We start from the raw sequence: 20,820 nt of genomic DNA, 5'->3' as shown, positions 1-20,820 counted from the left end.
GTGGTTTGGCAGTTAGAAGTGTCTTGATAGGTGACTGGGCAGTTAGATGATGGCATTTGAATGGACGATGCTTTGATTATCCACTTTGCATTTAGGTTCATATTCGTATTGTTGCAACATATAAGGTGGATGATGTCAACTAATAGAAACAAGAGAAACTGACAAGTGAACAAAGAAATGTTGATGCAAACCCGAGGTATTCACTGATCACCATGGTACATTTGTACAAAATGAGAATAAATGATGTGAAGTTGACCATGTGAGAAATCGTTTGATTACCAGTCATTGATGTATACCATTAACAAACATGATACTACTCATAGATAATGATGATGAGAGCCAAGGTACCTAGTATAATCTAACAAGTGCGAATAAATGAGTTGTAGTCAAACAGTTGGAAGAATCTATCAATCAGAAGACAACGATGTTTCCCATTGTTAATAGCGAAGGAATCTGCCATTGATGACTGCAAACCCTAAGGTATTGCCAAATGGACTTTAGATCTTGTTCCCAGAGAAATGAACTAAAGTCGATGGGAAATGATCCACTCGAAGGAAGGCATTAAGGCATCTTTCATCAATCTAGTGCGAGTGTAACCCGTCGGCCAATAATGTGGAAGGAGTCAGAGGAATAAAGATGTAGTAACCCAACCGAAGCACGTTTCCGTCATACACAAGATGTAGCTAGCACATGATAGAAACCCTTTGAACTAAACAATATTGAAAGCTAACACAGAGGTGAGGAATCGACCAATAGCATCACATGGAAATCAAGGTATTGCACAAATCCCAATGTGTGATAATGAAAGTTGATGTCGAAAACAAGGGAAACCACTCAGTCAAGGACCCATGATACTGATTAATGTTGAGCACAAGGTGACCTATCAATAATGAAAATAGGGCCAAGGTGTGGCTCTAGGTCTTCTCTCATAGCAATATGTCGCAGTCGATTAGAGCAAGACCCACCAGCAAGAGGTCAATGTAGACCTTCTCAAACCAGCACGAGCAAAAGGCAAAACAGCTGATGTGATAACAAACATGACTCTTCCAACCAGGGATGGACGACTGAAAGATAGGTCAAGAGACACCGCAGAGAGGCTGACTCAGGTTTACTTCCCTTGAACAAAAGCATGACTCAACTATTACTACATGGCAACATATGATAAATTTGTATAAGTTTGTCACACAAGAGGCATCAACAACTCTCCAAATGATTGGAAGAGATAACTAATCAGAGGAGTATTGACTCAATAGAAAGGTTAAGGCTCTCCTAAGTCAAACTAAAGCCGATCCCATTGGAAGAAACACTTATTTTTTAAGTGCTCTATTCAAGGGCAACACAACTGACTCGAGCTGCCATCAAATATGGAAATAATGTCTCGTTCCCGCTCTTTTGTAGGATATATAGTTTTTTGGTATTTTTCATATTTATGTAGCCTAAAAAGGAATAAAGGAATGCTATAATATAGTGGAAAAAATGAGTGTTGAAAAAGCAGATGCTCTAGTTCCTGGGAGAGGAACATTCCTATGCTCAATGCAAGGTGGCGAAACTGATCAATGACACACAAAGGAATGTTCTTTCCACGGGTTAAAGGGTGTGTCAAGTTGCAGTGGCCAAGTGATTGCAAGGTTGATTTTGCGAACGACATGGTCAAAAGGTGGCTTAAACACGAGTCTAATTGAAGCTGAATCAAGGCGAAAAGGTGCAAATAGTCAATATGCAATTCAACAGTACAACTCAACACAAAGGAGCCTCTAGGGTATAAAGCCAAAAATTAGTGAAGAAGAACAAGAATGAGTCTCCAATGCACAAGTCATGGCGGCACTAAAGAGGACTCCGAGCGTACTCAATATAGCAACATGGAAAACATATGTCAGCAACGATCTAACTAAGATTTCCATGTAAATGTTGGCTCTACCATCACGTCATGATTTTAAAATTCAACGAGTGAAAATGGTTTGTGAATCAAGACATGATGGGTTCAATCCTGTGGAAAAAATATCGCAGTATGGAGGCTAGTATTCAAAATGTAGTGGAAAGTGATATTCCCTAACCTATATGCTAGTAAGAAAACATTACCTTCCATGATGGTTCTGTAGTCATGGGACCAAAGCGATTTCTCAAAAAAGTGTCCAAAATATCCCGTAAAAACAACCCTTTCCCAACGCTCCAAGCCAAAAAGGTCAAAAAGTCCATGAAATAAAAATAAAATTTAGAAAAAATAATTTTCATTTTTCAACCTATATAAGGACTTTTGGACTCACATTTTTTCCATTTGTGTTTTGAGCAAGGAGCTGTGGAGAAAAACTCAAACAAACTTCCTCCATCAAATTCAACCGCTCAAATTTCTTCAAATCTTCCAGGTAACCCTTTAATCATGCTTTTGATAATTTTGTATGATTTCTAGACTTTTTTTCATAAATTTGACCATAACAAATTATCTTAGAAATTCCAACTCTCAATACACATGCATTGGATACAGGAAACTCACATATACAAAGGCCCTACATGTGACTGTGTAAAAAAGAACCTGCGTGTTCACGAATAAAAAATTTCAAACATTAATTTGATGATATGAAATATCTTTTTTGGTAGGATGAAAATTACCTAGCATGAAAGACAGCACAATGTCATTGATAACTAACTGATGGAGGATCAAAACATATTAGATGCTTTGAGAGGATATGGTTTGTCAAAATTATTCAAAATTCCAAACATGAAGGCGAATACTCTATTGCTTGAGTTGTTGATTCAGTATTGGAGTGTAGAAGATGATGCATTCATGATTGATCAGATGCCCCTAAGGATCAAGGTAGAAGATATTTATTTCATTACAGGTCATTTTTTAAGGGGGGAGAGAGTGCACTCAATTGGCAGGATGATAGGTAATCTCAGCGTAGAAGACCACGTCCACATATATTGTCCTGGAAACCCCAAAAAGGTTGGAAGTCATATTCCAATAAAGTATGTAGAGTTTTTATCATTGAAAATTCTACTATTTATAATAGCCAGGGTAAATGGTTCTGTTGCTCTACATCAAGCTTCACGTGTTTCTATGAGCCTAGCAGTGGATTGCCTCACTACAATCTTTGATTGGTGTACACTTCTGCTAACCAACATGAAGAAACAACTCACTTCCATTCAAAAGGGCTAGATGAAGAATTTCAGATACGGAGCTATCTTATGTTTGTTCTTTTTTGAGAGAGTACCTGGGCTTTGTCCCAAGGTATTATCTACCATTAGTAGCTCGAGAAATCCATGGATGGGTAGGTGGGTTGACTTGATGAAATGCCTAGGGGGCGGTGAGGTCCCTAGGATGACTTTTGATGACGATTTTATCCTTTGGTGTGATCAACAAGACATTGCAGTCGAAGACTACCTGTATGCTGGAATGGATTTTTGAGGAGATTCTGATCTAGTATTGCCACCAAATGCAGCATGGGGTGCCATAGGTATGAATTATTTTTAAATTTTTGAATTTTAAGATTTTTTGGATTTTTAATATAATTGAATTAAAAATCTTTTTGATCAGACAAGACACTTACAAAATTTATTGATCATTTTTCAGATGTGGAACAAGTGAGACCTGATGAACTTCCTCAACACAGGCATCGTGGAAGGGACACTGAAGGGGCTACATCTGAGACTGAGAGAGTCCTCCATGCAGTCCAGAGAAACTTGTTGAGATTGACTCAGCAGGTACCCATGGTCACCATAGAGGACATACCAGAGGAGATGCAACGGCACATGGTGGGAGTACAATGGGACTAGGTGTGACTATTTCGGCATGTGACTATGTCATCATTTTCTTTCTAGCTACTCATCCTAGGTAGGATCGCTAGATAGATGATCAAACCTTTTTGTGATTAGACATGATGATGGGCATAAGCGCACTCTCAGAAATTGTTGATAAAAGTAGGGATCTTGTACCCAATAGATGTTATTCAGTTGAGAGTTATGAATCTAAATAAACTACTAATAAATCAGTATTGAGAGATATCGCTTCAGACAGTAAACTAATAACAATAGTATATTGGGTAATATTATTCAAATAAGGACCAATACGTACTCCTCTCGAAACCATCAATTGGCTAGATGGATAATAAATCACCAAATCTATGGAACCAAGGTTCCGGGTGTGTCTACTGGCACCATCAACAAACCCTAGATATATCAAATCGTTCATCAATACCTGCCAAAGGAGATTAAAAATATCGACATCACTAAAATTGATAGATAGATATGCATAATCATATAATATATACAAACAAGTAAATGCTCTGCCGAAACCTAAGAAAAGTACTTCTTAAGATAAAGCCCATTTTTAGGGTCCGCCAACTTGTTTCCTTCAAAGTCAATCAATTCATAAGCTCCAATTTTTAAAACTCACTTGAAAATAAAGGGACCGTACCACATAGAATTGAACTTGCCTACCCCCAAGGCATTTTTGTCTTGATCGTAGACCAAGACAAGGTCACCTTCAGAAAAATTTCTAGGACGAACAACTTTATCATATTGAGTTTTTAGCCTCTTTTATGAGATTCGTTTATTGTGGCGGCATCTTGACGTTGGTCATCAAGATGTTCCAAATGAACGAGGTGTTCTTTGAGACTAGAAGTCTCAGGAAGAAGTTCAACAGCTAGTTAAGGGAAGGAATTTCACATTCGATAGGAAAAATAGATTCCAACCCGTAAACCAGTTGAGATGGAGTAAAATCAATCATAGTCTTAACTGATGTTTAGTATGCCCAAAGTGCTAGATATAACATGATGTGCTAATTGGTTCTAGATTTGGTAATCATCCTTTGTAGGATGATTTTAAGGGATTTGTTCACGGCTTCGACCTACCCATTGGCTTGAGGATGATATGAAGATGAATGCACATGCTGGAAACTTAAATTGAGAGCCAATTTAGACATCATTTTATTTTGGAAATGACTGCCATGGTCAGTGACAATCTCTTTAGGAATACCGAACCGGGAAATAACTTGATTGAAGAGAAGAAAGGTAGCTATTTCACTATCATTCTTGAAAGTAGGCATGGCCTTAGCCCATTTAGTAAAGTAGTCTACGACCATGATGATATACTTGTGATTTCCTTCCGAAGGCAGATTACAAGTAGTAAAATCAATACCCCACTTTGTGAAAGGACCGACGGTGATCATAGGGAAAAGCAGAGCTAGATGTGTGGGCATTTTTCGAGTATAAGCCTAACAAGGATGGAATCCCTTTACTGCCTCAATACAATCTTTGAAGATCGAAGGCCAAAATTCACCTACTCGCAAAAATTTTTGGGCTGTAACAAGCCTAGATAGATGACCACCACAAGCTCCATTGTGGCAATCATTAAGCACTGACTCAGCCTCTTCCAAGGTTAAAAAATGTCTAAGGATTGAATCAATCCTGCGATGATATAAGGTGTCACCTATAATAACATAATTTTTAGCGAGGTGATGCAATTTTCTACGCTTGTCCTTGGAAAAAGCGGGTGGAAACTTCGATGTTTGGAGATATATAATGATATCTCCATACCAAGGATATTGTGAGGAAATAAGAAATAGATGCTCATGAGGAAAATTTTCCTCGTGAATGATATCTTCCTCACAAGGAAACTCTGATATCAACTCTAGAAATACTAAATATTTCTTAGATTTAGCCAACATGAATTCGAGGTCAAATTCTTGCAAAATGACAATCTATCTATTATATTCTCCCTCAAACACTCGCCTATTGAGAAAAAATGGAATGGATTGACGGCTACTAAGATGAATGTTTTTTGAAGCTATATATAATGTCGAAGTCACTAGACAACATGGACAACCACCAAAGCTAATTTCTCGATTGGAGAATAGCACAGTTCAGGACCTAGCAAGCCTAAGCTCAGATAGTAGACTGCATGCTCACTTAAGGCATCATCTTCGTGAACCAAAACCATACCAATGGTTGATTGTGCCATAACGGGATAGAAGAGGTTAATGATTTTTTCAAATCATCAAAAGAATTTTTCCTGAAATAATCCCATAAAAATGGGACCCCTTTCTTAAGCAATCACATAAATCCTTTTTTGATCTCAGCATAATTGGTTATAAATGTCCTCAAGAAATTTGCTCTTCCTCGGAGACTATGAAGTTGACATATGGAAGACGAGGGAGGCAACTGAAGTATTGCCTCATCCTTGAAGGGATCTACATGAATCCCCTTTATTGACACGATGAATCCCAACAACCAACCAGATGTAACTGTGAAAATGCACTTATTTGAATTCAACCGGATTTTATAAAAATGAAATCACTCAAAAATCAATCAAATATATTTAGGATGATCAATTCTCTTTCGAGAACGAGAAGCTAAATCATCCAAATATGGTTCGATAATGTGCTTAATGTCATGAAACGTGTAAGAAATGGCCCGCTGAAAAGTAGCTCCAGTATTTTTGAGGCCAAAAGGCATCTTTTTGTACTCAAACATACCCCAGGGAAAAATAAAATATGTCTTGTGCTGATCTTCTAGATGGATAGAAATTTGATTATAACCAGAGAAGCCATCCATAAACAAAAAAATGTCATTACCTGCACATTCATCAATGATTTGATCAATAAATGGTGTGTGGTAATTGTCCTTAGGACAAGCCTTATTTAGGTCCCTAAAGTCAATACATACTCGAATTGTTCCTTGATTTTTGTCTACGGGGACTGGATTAGAGACCCACTCTGTTAAAGGAAAGGGGTATATGAAATCCACCTTAAGCAGCTTCTCGACTTCAGCTTTGATAGCTGCTCATTTTCTGGGATTGATTGGTTGAAGTTTTTTAGGAATAGGTTTAGCATTTTCATACTTATTGATCTCATGTTGGATTATAGATGGATCTATTCCACGCATTTCCTGATAAGACCAAGCGAACAAATCACGAAAATCTTATAAGAGATCGATATAAGTTTGAATTTCTTCAGGGGAACAGTAAGCGCCAATGAAGACATTTTCAATGATGTTGGGATTCCTAGAGATATTCACTGGTACAATTTCTGAGATAACAAACATGTTACCTTTGGCAGAAAACTGTACTAGGGCCAAAGGGTTTAAAACTGCATGAACATCACTGGCAAAAGAATTGGAAAAACATGACTGTACTTCCTACAAATAAGGGAGGAAATACGAATGATGATGCAAATCATTCCATCGTCTTTCAACACCCATCATTTCTTCTAGAATTGCTTCTTCAGATGGAAAGATAGTATCTAAGTAATCTTGGGCAGAAGTCGAATCGTGAGGCCAAGCCAGAGCCACATCTCCATCCAGCTCCTCTTGTGAAAAAGGATTAGGATTAGAGCTTGCAAAGTTAACAATAGACTGATAAGCAATTTTTGTTGCAGACGTAGGACATGCCATTCCACCTGTTATGCTCCTATACAAATAGGTTTCATATATCATGATTGACTTGATGAGCTCTGTATAAGTTCATACCTTTATTTGTTGCAAAGGTTTTCCATATTTTCAAAAAATCAAAAAATTTGAAAAATGTAAAGAGGGTATAGCCTAGAAGAAAAAAGAAATGGTAAAAAGAATAAAATGGTCAACAAAGTGAAAGAAAATGAACCCCACCAAAAGAAAGACCAAGGAAAGTGTGCAAGTCTAAATGCCACTACTTTTTAATCTTGTACAATAAATAATTGTGTGCAGCTTGTTAGACTTATGCCACAATTGATGAATAGTCAAACAGCTTAAGCTTGGCTAGTTCATATTTGAATTTTACGTTTTAGAGATAGAGAATAAAGATGTGACCAAACTGTTTAATCTTGGAAGATAAGTAGATAGGTAGAATGAATAAAAGGAGCTCAATTGTTTAATCTGAGCCCTTGGATATAATAAGGCTAGACTTAGATGGATATTTGCATGTAAAAGAAAAGAAAAGTTTGATAAAGATTTTTCAGTCTAAGTGCACCCAAATAAAGAAGAAAAAATGTTGGGTTAAAGTAGGTAGGGTAGGTAGATGATGTTGGAGAATTACATGTGATGAATGATGAATCTAAATGTGTTAATCTTTTACTTTCATCACAAGTCCTAGGCAAAAATTACATTGAAATCATCTCAAGAAAAGAAAAGTCAAATAATTAACTCCCCTTCTGATTTTCCCTAAATTTTCACTAATTTCCCCTAAGTACTAAGGCATTTGCTAAATTAGAGGGGCTCAAAGCATTTCTCTGACTTCTAAAGGGACCAAACCCTCGACCCAATAGTTTATAGAGCCTAAAGTACTTAAAATCATTCATAGATCACTCATTCACCTTCATAATTCTTTTCCTAAGTAAAATCCTATTTTACTTAGGAAAATTACAAATATTTCTCATATAAACCCTTTATCACTTTAAGCCTAAGTTTAACTACACATATCAAATGTTTTTATACTTGGCGCTTTTTCATTTCATTTGTCATATTAACTTTTAACTTATATTGTATAATTCCCTTATAATATTTACCCTTTCCTGTATTATATAATTATATTAAATATCCCAAAATGTTATATATCTCGCCCTCGATTGAGTATAATCATAATCAGCGTTTAAAATAGGATTAATGAATTAATCCATAATTCATTAAGAACCTCAATCCCCCTCCACACAAAATGAGATTAACTAACCCTTAGGGTTAATTAATAACCTTACCAACGAATCCCAATGCTCCTGATATGATTAAATTAATTCTTAATTACATCAGGCCCGCCTTTGTTAAAACTCTACATATCGCATCCTTCGTCAACCGTCCGATCAGGTCCTTAAGATCTAATGCCTAATATCAATATCGCGTGACCCTTTGTGACCATGCATTAGCGTGCGATCACAAAGAGGTTTTCTCATAGCACCTCTGCCACGTGTCAAAAGCTCTATGGAATCACTGGCTCAAGTTCTATTACCACCTTTCCTCAAAAGCGGTGTGATATTAAACTTCTTATCGCCTTTCCGCATACGACAAAAATGTCATATCATTTGTCGCTAATGTCACCTGCCTAAAATCCAAAACCCAACCAACCTTGACTTTGTGAATAAAAAAATAAGTCATTTTCATTGCTTTATACTGTAAACCTATGTGCCCATGCAAAAGAACATCGAGGTCAACCAGTTCAAGTTTCCAGTCGCCAACCTACTCCAAAACCTTGCAGCCAACACCGACCAGAACCTTCCAGCCACGCCCAACACCTGCATTTCATTACTCATTCCCCAAAAGAGGTATTTATAAATATCTCGGCAAAAACCTTATGAATACTTCTTTTCCACTGTTAATTGACAAAAAATCCCAAAATTCATAGTAATTTAGTCAATATTTTCGTCATTTAAGTCTCCTATAGCCTCTATTTTACCCATTTCACATAGAAGATCACATTTTCCATCTGAATCCACAAGAGCCAGACATGGAAACCGCTTTGGCTCTGAATGTTGCACCCCTAAATGCCCCTCACCAAGATTTAGACTATCTACCTTTGGCCGATAGGGACTTCCAGATAAAAGACCTTACCACTGACAAAAATCACCTTAGAGTCTTTTGCCAAAGCAGAGATGACTACCTGAATGGCTCTAATATCCTAGGACTGTGGGAATCCAATCTTCCCATGTACTTTCTACCCTCAGTCCATGTTTTCCAAGATATAATTCATCAATGCCATGCCAATTATGACCCTAACCACCGAGCAGTCATGTCTCCAAGCCAAACAGTCCTTTTTCCAATAACTACCGAGTCAATTAACGAAATGTTACAATCTCACTCCAGTCAAGCTCTCACTCCCCTCTCCATGGGAGATTTACTTGAGAAATCAACTAAATTGTCTCGAGATGAACTTGATTGCCTCTTTCAAACTTTCATACTGCAGAAATATTAGCCGAAGGGCCCACCACCTTACATGCAAACTTTCTTTATAGATATGGGAAGACTCATAGTTGATATGATATCTTTAGTAATGGGTTTCAATACTAGTGAGTTTGTTGATGAGTTAACCATAGTATTGTTGTCAATTTTTACTCCTGGACAGCCCCCTATTGTCAAATATGACTATGCCTCCTACACTGCTGATAAGATTCATGACTAGTTCATGAGACTGGAAAATGAAAGAGTTTTCAAGTATACCACATTTATATATCATCTCATGCTCTATTATTAGTCAGAAAATTTCCCATTCCCTATCATGAAGCTTGATACCAAAGGCAATCCAAGGTTTGTAATCTTCTAGTCTTTTGTTTTCCATAATTCCTTTGAAACCCCTTACTCCTATAATGAGTTCATTGATCAATTCGTTCACCCAAAAACCGCCTTATTGACAGGGGTTTCCCCTCCCAGGATTAGTGGTGACATCAAAAAAGATCCTTCAACTTTCCAAGCACTACAAAGTGAGTGACTGGTATCTATACCAGAACTTTACAGAAATCAGGATGTATGGGTGCGAACTTGCCCCCTTCAATTTACCAAAATATGTTCCAATGCGACTGTTTGCATTGGAATACTCTAGGTAGATGTGTAATTCAGATTTGATCCATTTTACTAAAGCCAAAAAGAAAGCACAACTCAGGATCAAACATCAATTAGGCCCTTTCATTTGTAACATGAAGCAGGGGATGCAGCAGAGAGAATTCTAGAAGATTACCTTAGATTACAAAAATGTTTTGGTTGCACCCCATATGACCCTCATGGCTTTATCTGTGATAGAAGAATGAAGAATAGGTTGTCTTCATATATGCATCATAGAATCCTAGAAATTGAACAGTTTGCCAACATGGATGAATGGAGAGAAGGGACCTTAGTAGCTACTGATAGTGAACAGGTCAACATAGAAAATGTAATGATAGATCTTGAAAAGACTCTTGACTTATATTCTTTTGGATAGGTACATTATGATACTACTTAGAAGTCAGCATCAGAAATAAGTGCCTCAGTAGCTGCGACCTCTGAAAAGCACTCACAGTAGACCAATACACCAGCCACAGGGACCTCCAAGGGTAAAGAAACAGAGACAAGCACACAAGCTACAAAATAGTCTATAATGTCAAAACAGCCTGAAACTTCCAAAGAGCCGGCCCACATACAAATTCCTCCAACTCAAGTCAATGTGGGAGAACCACAAATATTAGAGACTCCTATGAATGAGGAGAGGACTAAAAATAGAGACAGGGAAATAGATACCCCTGCCAGTGGACCCTCTGAATAGCTCGGTGTTAAGAGGCACAGGCTGAATCCTCTTTCAGAAGAGGAATTTTATGGAGAGAATACTAATAGCCAAAGAAGAGAAGGTGTTGATAGTCATCAAACTTTCTCGGTAAGAGGGACACCTTCTAGCTCATAAAGACATGAATTGGAGAGACAACAGAGTGTAGAAGTATCATCCTTTAGGCCTCTAGGAAAAGAAAATCCAGACATCAAGAAAAAGTTCAAAGAAATAAAAGCTAGAAATGAGCCATTAAGGATCCAAGTTTACAATCAGTATCTAAAAATGGCTCCCACTAATTAGAACAGGTTGATGTCAGCCTATGACATCAAAGAAGGTAAAATGATAATGAGTTTTTTCAAGCCCAAGGTGCAACAACCTCAATCAGCTACAGATTACCTCAAGACTAATTTTGAGGTCATGGAAAAGGACATCCATCCCCTGGACCAGATTGAATTGCACAAACAGATAGGGGAGATGGTCTACTCTACATTGATGAGCCAGGCCATGATGGCCCAAAGTTTGGAAAATTCTTTGAACAATACAACTACCCAACTACAGCTAGAGAAAGCCCCATCACAGGCTAAAGATAATAGGATTAAATCATTAGAAGAATTGATCATTGGGTTAGGTCATGATCCTAAAGATGTGAAGGCTGCAGAAGCCTTAATTAAAATGAAAGATGAAGACATAGCGGCCTTAAGAAAGCAACTAAAGTTTCCACCTTCACGACACCCACAGACAGTTGAGGCATACAACAATGGTTTGAAGAAGAGCTAATGGATTTAGTCCGAAAGCTTAATGAGCAGCTAAAGGAGACTAAACAAGAATTAGAGAAATCATTGAAGGATAAGCAAGGAGAGCCGACATCCCAGCCTCCCAATGTGATTCCAGTAGTTACCACTGCAGTCTCTTCAGCCCTTGGAACAACTCTGGCACCAAACATTCCAGTGGTCATAGTAGAGGCAATGGCAAGAACAACAAAAATAGGTACAACACAAGTAGGGATTTCAGGTCTAGCCCAGATGAATTAATAAAGTCAATGGAGGGATTGAAGCTCCAACTTACAGAGCTACAAAAGGTAAAAGAACAATTTTTTACCTTAGAACAAAAGTTTGATCTTTCAAAGATCAATTTTGTAGAGAAAGTGAGGGAAAACAAAGAATTAGAACAAAAGGTGAAATCACTAGAAAAGGACCTCACATTTGATAGACTCTTGGTAGAAATTAGGAAGATCCTTTGGACCAACATCACTCAGTCTATAAATGATGTTTGGCCATCTATCCAAATAATTTTTGAGGAGATGGAGTTCATAAAACTAGCCCTTAAAGAAGTCCAGAGAACAAAGGAAGAATTACAAAGGATGCCTGAAGAGGCTACTCGACTAATTAATTTTTTGAATACTAAGAATAAATACCAGCTTGAAGAACTAGGCATCAAAGGCAGAACAAGGACTATTTTGGAAATTAAGAAAGTTTTGACTAAAAGGTCCTTGAGATAGAATTTGGAAAGGAGATGCCTAAGCATGTAGGAAGAAGTTGATGACTTTATGAAGAAATTTGGTGTATTACAGAGTAAAGGACTTCCCAGTCCTTTAGTTATCAATTACAAGCTAATGACATAGTTAGACTATGTTGACAAGTTGGCTAAATATGCAGACAACCAGGCTAGCTCATCTTCCAGTGCAACTAAAGAAATACCTATAGGCAGAGTTCTTTTTGATAATCTTGATAACCTATTCTATGTGGAGCACAAGATAAAACCCCTGTTCCAAGTTCAGGCTGATTTTTTTAGATATACCGAGGCTGATGAAATTATTAGAAAACTTCAAAGGACTAGAATACTAGAGGAAAACGGGTGGGCCGAGATGATAGAAATTTTGTGACTTACCTTTGGCAAAAAGGTAAATTTCCATTTTTTACCATAGTCAATGATGGTAACTGAAGGTAAACAAGGATCAAACAGGTCAAAGAGTATCAGAGAAGGTAAAGAGTATCAGTAAGAAGATCAAAAGCAGGGTAGCCAGCACATAATTACAAAGACGACATCAACATGCCCAATCATAGGGCTTGCCTCCAACACATTCACAAGAATAGGAACAACAAGCCATCATTTTGCTTTTACTTATATCTACGAGACCATCTGTCTCTATTTTTCATGTAACTTATTGTTATTCATCCTAGAATATATCTCACTTTGTTATGAGATATTTTTTGTAAGTTTTTGTATAAATACTCCCTCATTCGGAGTATTGAGGGTGGATTCTTAGACATTGCTATAAAAATGATTACTTTGGAATAAAATGTTGTTGGACAAATCTTGCATGGCTAGCTGGATGAAGAATTAATACAAAGGACTTTTCACAGGATTCATGTGTCAAACACAGGACAAATAAGTATTTTATATCTCATGTGTTATTGTTTTCTTGTTTATTATATCAATTGTGTTTCATATCTGAATATCAAAATGAAAAGGAATAACTCAGAAAGTGCTTAAGTGAAATTTGTCTTCAATTCCTTTTATTCTAAATGTTTTCCTCTAAACTAGCATAAGAAGTGAATTCTTAATTGCTTTTGTTTCCTAGTTTACTCATTTTGATCATTTAGTAAAGAATTCTTAATGGCTCTTTATTGGTGATCATCCAAGTTCCCTCCTCATAAAACATGTTGAAGGATTCTTAATTTCCCTTCATCCCTTTCAAGACCATTCCATCTTTTCAAGTCTCTATTTGCTCCCTGTTTAGCTATCTTGCCCTGTGAAGCCATCCTTTGTCGAAAAACCAAATCCAGTTGAGCCATCTTCTTTGACTCCATTAGCTCAATGGCCTAAAATATTCAGTCCTACCCCTCTTCTACTGAATTTCACCACCAAACACAATCAAAACCCTCCAAGCTTTCATAACTAGCCTAATATCTATCTAAACAAAGCTAAACCTTAAAGAGAGAGCCCTCTTTGGATACAGATTGGCTAGATTCTGTACCTAAAAGTTGGTTTGTGGTTACCTCAGACCCCTTTCCCTCTTCTTACAACTTCTGGGAAAATTTTAGTGATAACACCACCTACTTGCCCTTCATCTAATGTGGTGGTAGATGAGAGTAAGCACCAAGGGTCCAAAAAATAATGAGTTTTGAAGAATTCTCTTCGAGAAGGTCCCTTGGAGGATGAAATAGCATTAGCTATAGCTATAGGAGTAGGAAGATCAAAATTACCCATTAAGGAAGAGTACATTCCAACTCCTAAATTCTCTATAGGCTATTTGGGATTATCCACTAATGGAATAGTAGACTTAGAAGATGCGTGGGAGTCACCTAGAGAATAATCCATCTGATCAATGTTTACAATTCTCCCTTCATGAGGAAAGAATAGGATGCGAAATAATGATGATATAATGGCATCCATCTCATAAACCCAATTCTATCTAAAAGGAGGTTATAATCTAGATTTTCATTGACTATTTCTACTTCAATATTTACCACCGTTCTCTCAACATAGATGGGAAAGGTTGGAATAATCCTGTGTGGCCTATGAGAATGACTGCCAAATGATATCAACCAAGTTGGTGAAGGAACATCTTAAGGAAATCTAATAGCCTTCCAACATGACATGGACAATGCACATGTGGAAGCTCCCTCATTGATAACAGTGCAAAAGATATTGGTATTTTGATATGTAGACTTTATCTAGAAAGCCATATGACATGGAGTCTCTTCTTGATGTTTGACATATCAAATGTAATCATAAGAGAATTTTTTGTATCATCTGCTCCGATCATAGTGATTAATGCACTCCTTTATGTGGGCCACGACTGAAGTACATCTAACCCCCACATACCATAAGGACTTTGAGCTAGATATTCTATAATCAAGTAGTTCTGAGCTTCGCTAGCATTAGGGTTAATGGTCAAGCGTTTTTCAGAGCCTTTCGGCATCTGAGGTATAGACTCAACAGAGGGCATCTCAATATGGAGTGTCTCTAAAACATTGGAAGAAGACTTAGCCTCAGATGACTCTGATTCACCATTATCACGTGATCACTTGGCAACGTCGATATGTGAACTCATTATGTAGACATTTGATGTATTATCTTCTTCTTGTTTGCCCCCTGCAGGGGTACTAGTACTAGAGTTCACGTAAAAAATTAATTTCTTCCCTAGGGGAAAAAGGTTAGTGAGGACAGCCTGGGAGCTAGAAGACCCTTGATGAACTAATAAGTGCTGAGCATCTTGGATCTTAGGGCAAAGATGAGTCAAATGATCTCCATTGCATAACTTGCATGGAGACTCTATTTTTTTCTTAGAATCCTTTCTACCCCCTCCGGCATCATTACCAGGTTTTTTTTCATTGCCCTTCCCATCCTAGTGTTTTTCTTACCTCATCCTTTCTTCTTCCCATCGGATTATTCATTTCCTTTGGGGTTAGAAGTTTGGTCTTTATTTATAGATGTAGGCTGAAAAGGCATAGGTGTGGATGGTGATGTCTGCATAGAAAAAGCAGTTTGTAAAGACATCTGCTACAATTTATTTAGCAAGTTAGCCATGTTAGCATCAATCAATCTGACTAACCTATTAGCATGAATTTTTTGTAGAACCCCAGATTGAGAATATATAATTTCTAACTGTTGGGCACTAAAAATAACATATTCTTTTGAGAACACACCGGAGAGCGAAACACCCTTAGAGATCTCAAATTTTAAAGATTTAAGAAGCCATTCAAGAAGGAATTCTTGTGTCAAATTTAATGAGCCTCTTCCTTCTCCTCCACTCATAGATGTGATCCAAAATGTGGGTTGCCTGATCCTAGTGAAACTTAGCCAATACCTCAGTTCCAACATCATAGTAGACAGGCAACTGAAAATGGTTCTAAAATATTGTAGCCAAATCATTGAAAGAAGAGAAGGTTCCCCCTGGAAGTTCAATGTACCACTTAGCCACATCTCTAGTTAGGGTACATTGGAATAATCTCAAATTGATTGAATCATATATCAAGGAGTTTGACGAACACCATAAGTCGAAACTGGTTACATGTTCACCTAGATCTTCACCAGTTTTCCCTTTACATTTAGGTATAACTGAGGGATGTTTGGCTGGGACCGGAGGCCAAACTAGGTTATATCTAATCAGATCATTAGTCAATTTGGAAATATCTGGTGAATTTAACATTGCTAGGAAAGGTAGTCGCAGAGGACCTTGATGATTCCATTTGGTGTGCGTGAAATTTCAAATGTTCTAAAAAGAATGCCCTGGATTTGTGAAGGCACGAGGTTGCCTAAAGTAACTTGTAGACCTAACTGAACCACAAGGAGCTCCTTGTGGTCTGGAAAAAAATGGAGTTTGACCAACTCCTGCCAAAAAATTTATGTAGCCCGTAAAATTGCCCCCTAAAGAGATGTTCAAAGGCATAGAGAACCATTGGTAAGGGTTCCATGCATTAGCGTAGGTAGAAATGTTCTGGAATGAAATGACAGAAGAATATGACATAATACACTGTTGGCTGAAATAAGATTGATTCCTGGCTCCAACCCCACTAACACAGGATTATTCCAACCTTGAAAATGATTATAAATTTGACCTATAGAGGGAAAATGTATTGATCCCAAATATGGGTTCGAATGTGGTATATGATGAACCCCAAATAGGAAACGTTGAAAAGAAGCTAACCCACTTGCCATGGAAGTCATGGATGTGGAGGAAACTGATTGAATAATTAACGGAACCAAAGGAATTTCGTTGGTCAGTATTCCAAAAGGGAAAAAAGCAATGCCAAAGGCAAAAGCTTAAGTACTCCCACTAGAACACGTAATGGAATTAGAGCCAAATATAGCAGTGCAAGGAGTAATAGAAGGTATGGAAATATTTCCTCCTCCTTCTATGGATATAGGAGTCTACATACTACTAGCACTCATGGTGTATGCCATGCTTCCAAGAGTGGTCATAGAAGGAAAATATCGATACAAACTAGGCTCAAAGGCCTGTTGGTCAGAGTTCGAACATACTTGTACCAAATCTATCTTGTGAATCAATAACTCTAACTCAAGGATCAATCTCTGATGTGTCTAGTGCCACTGATTGAAAATCACTGGCAGAATTGCTCCTATGCCTTCATGGAGAAGGCTCAAGACTATTAGGTGAAAGCCCATGAAACCTCCTAGACTGACGAACTATTCGATTAGACACTTTGAATTATTTTTAAGAAACCTAATTAAAGACTCAAAAAATTTGTAAAACTAGGACAACTAGGGGCAAAGAGCACTCTCTAAAAATCCCTAAATATGGAGTTGATCAAACCACTTTCAAGTATTTTCACTCCGGATGATGAGGATCGGACACCAAAATACAAGAATGTGAAATATTCAGGACCTTCAGAAAATAATCTTGGGTAATGACGGCCCATGCCTACTAGCAAAGATAACAGAAATAATTACGCTGACCTCCAGACAACAGCCTTTGCCAGTGCAAGCACCCAAGCTTCACAAGGGTACCCTCCAAAAGTACTGATGAATGTGATGCAACACCTACCTTATCTACCACGAGATTCCCCTCCACATCCACCTATGTGATCCTAGTCGTATCAAAAGCTGGGAGGAACAGTCGTGAGGCGGGATCCAACAAGTAGGATAGGGGGTATCTCTCTTCCTTGTCTTCACTCTCCCTCATGCTTAACTCCTAGGCACGAAGCTTTCCTAATCTTTCTAATGATATTGGATTTCGCTCGTTATTCAACTTCTATGTTTGATAATTTGAGCGGCCTTGGAGAGTTAACTCTCAACTCACCTATACCAAGGCCCTAATGAACTTAAACTTGTTGGTGTTTTTAATGACAAAAATAAAAATTCATAGTTCGTTTTATTAAATCACTTGATTTTAGAGGGTTTTTCTTTAAGTCCAGGGTATTATGAGAGTGAAATTGATGATGTTTATGACACAAAAGAAACAAATAGAAACCTAACTATATGCATGCAGTTATTTTATTTCAATGAAGAGGGATTTCTACTTGGGTTCTACAAAAAACTTATATAAGAAAAACATTTTTCTTTTCTTTTCTAAAACACTCCACACACACTCAAAATCTAAAAATACTAAGAATTCTTATAATGCAAACTAACCTAATGCAAATTTAAATAACAATGCAAGATCCTAAAAACACTCATACTATAAGCAAAAGTGCTTCTTTACAGAGTCAATAAGCCAACTTGATAATGAAGAGGGAAAAAATTTTAAAAACAAATTTCCCTCAAAAGAAAGAAAAACAAATGGAAAAAGATCACAATTTCTCAACTAACAAAACAAAAGAAACCAAAAGCCAAATATTGGAAAAAAGAAAAGCAAAAGAAATGTTTTTGTGTCGTTCCTTTTAAAGAAACTAAAGAAACTTTTGAGGTCACAAAAAGAACTACTAAATTCCAAATATCAAGAAACAAGCATAAGGAGTCCTTATATCTTGCAAGCTATAAAGCTCATTAATAAATTAAACTTGAAACAAGAAGGACTACCAACCTGCACAAACTTACCCAAACAATAGTAAAATACTTCAGCAAACCGACAAAATGTCAAGAAATAAAAACTTTCAAAATTGCCAAAGAGACACTCAAAAGGCATGAAAAGCAACAAGGCCAATCAAAAGGAAAATCAAAGAAAGGCAACTTGAAATCTGGGTTACAAATGAAATCGAAATCAATTTCTTGTTCTAGAAAACCAAAACATCTAAGAACTTCAGATTGAATCCTTGAACCCTAGACACAAACCAAAATTTTTCTCAACAAGAAATCCTAGGCCAGCTAGGCTTTTCAATGACAAGGCGATTTTAAAAAGAAATCTTGAAAGAGAACAGATTTCTTCAAACAGAGGATGACCAGAAAGCAAGAGAATTCACTAGGAACAGACCTAACTAGGCAAAAACATTTGAAAAAACAATTTAAAAATTTGTATACGCGACTATGTAAAGACACAGACGAATGTACACGTGCTTCTAACACAAGAAACTCGTGTATACGCAAGCCTATTTGAGGAAACTAGCATGTATATGTGACTATAGTCCAAGAAAAAACCATACAAAAGACTCAATCAAGAAAAGCAAAAATCAAGGCTTGATCCAGAAGATCAAACTTGATGCATGGGAAGCTAATAAGTCAAATAACATTGTAAAAGCAAACAATCAAGAAAACAAACCCTAGTCGAGAACAAACAACCCAAACTAGGAATAACAGGAATATTATCCCCAATGCCAATTCTGTTGCAGGTGGGAACACCCTAGGTTCTTAGGTTGAAAACCCCAACAGAGCATAAGCTAAACAGTAGCAATAAATGCTCAGGAAAACAATCTAAATGCTTATACTACTGAACTGGGAAGAAGTGACCTTACCCGGAAGTCCTACATTTGGGTAGATCCTACAAGGTGCAAACCCTCTACTTCCTCCAATTCCTTTGAAACCTGTCAATTATCCAGACAAAGCATATACAACAATAGTAACATAAAGCATATTCATGATATATGTGTTAGATGATATAAGAAAATGAACAATTAAACATTAGTATAAGATTTATTAACAAATCACAACATTTATCAATGGATAAACACGATAAATATCAGGAATAGAACAACATTTCATTATTGATGTAAGCGACAAGAAAGATGGAAAACTACAACCTAAGTCTTCCTCCAGCTCCAAGTGGAACTGTCCTCTGAATTTGTCTTGTCTCGGCCTCACAATCTTCCTCCATCAGCATACACAAATATATCATAAGAGGGATCAAGGATATTTCAAAAGAGGAAACAAGAGTTTCCTAAAGCTTGGAGAGTGCAAGAGGCACAGGGATTTCGTCAGACTCGATCAGGGATCAATCAACTATAATATCAGTATCTCATTTCTTCTCCTCTTAGGCCTTTTCATGGACGTTTATTTATACTTCTCCAAATTAGTTTTTTCAATTTGGAAACAGTTGGGCCACGTGTTATAGTAGGTGAGTAACAGGTAAAACCCATAAACTCAGCTTGAAATTAAGGAGATTTATTATTTTTAAGTCTTTTAACACATATACATGGGTTGGGTATATGCTGACCCATGTGTACATGTTTTTAACACAAGGCAAAGTAGCATATAGGAAATAAAACATTATTTTTTATATTTTGGACCAAGTATAGAAAGGAAGGGTTTCCCTAGGCCATAACTAGAGCATTAGATCTACAAAGAGTGCTAAATTGTGCTATCATAGGTATTCACATTCATTACATGGTGTACTTCCATCATTCTCTAGTAGTGTATGGTGACGACATTTTCATGGCACGCTTCCGTTCTCTTCCCATTGTGGACATGCCCCTCATCATTTGGTCCTGACACCTAGGATTGTGTATAGAATGTTGAGGATCAATATTCTTGCCTATAGAGATGCTGACAAATTACTGTTCGGGTCCCCAATATTATTTTTCAACATCAGTGTGATCGGTACCAGAGAGAATTCTAGTATGGACTTCAGTGTTCCTCTTTTTCTGCAATAATTTTAAGCTTTAGTGTTCCTCATTTTAAATTTCCAACACCATGGTTGTAGCTAGCGCCTCGATCACCATGAAGGACGTCGTCACGGTGAGTGGCACTATAGAAAAACAAGAATTTTTTGGATTGTATGGTTGTTTGGATTCATCT

This window comes from Pinus tabuliformis, chromosome 3_2, assembly GCF_031772625.1.
Source record: "Pinus tabuliformis cultivar Carrire ecotype Pingquan chromosome 3_2, CPIR1, whole genome shotgun sequence".
NCBI classification, from domain to species: Eukaryota; Viridiplantae; Streptophyta; class Pinopsida; order Pinales; family Pinaceae; genus Pinus; species Pinus tabuliformis.
This window is presented reverse-complemented; position numbering follows the sequence as displayed.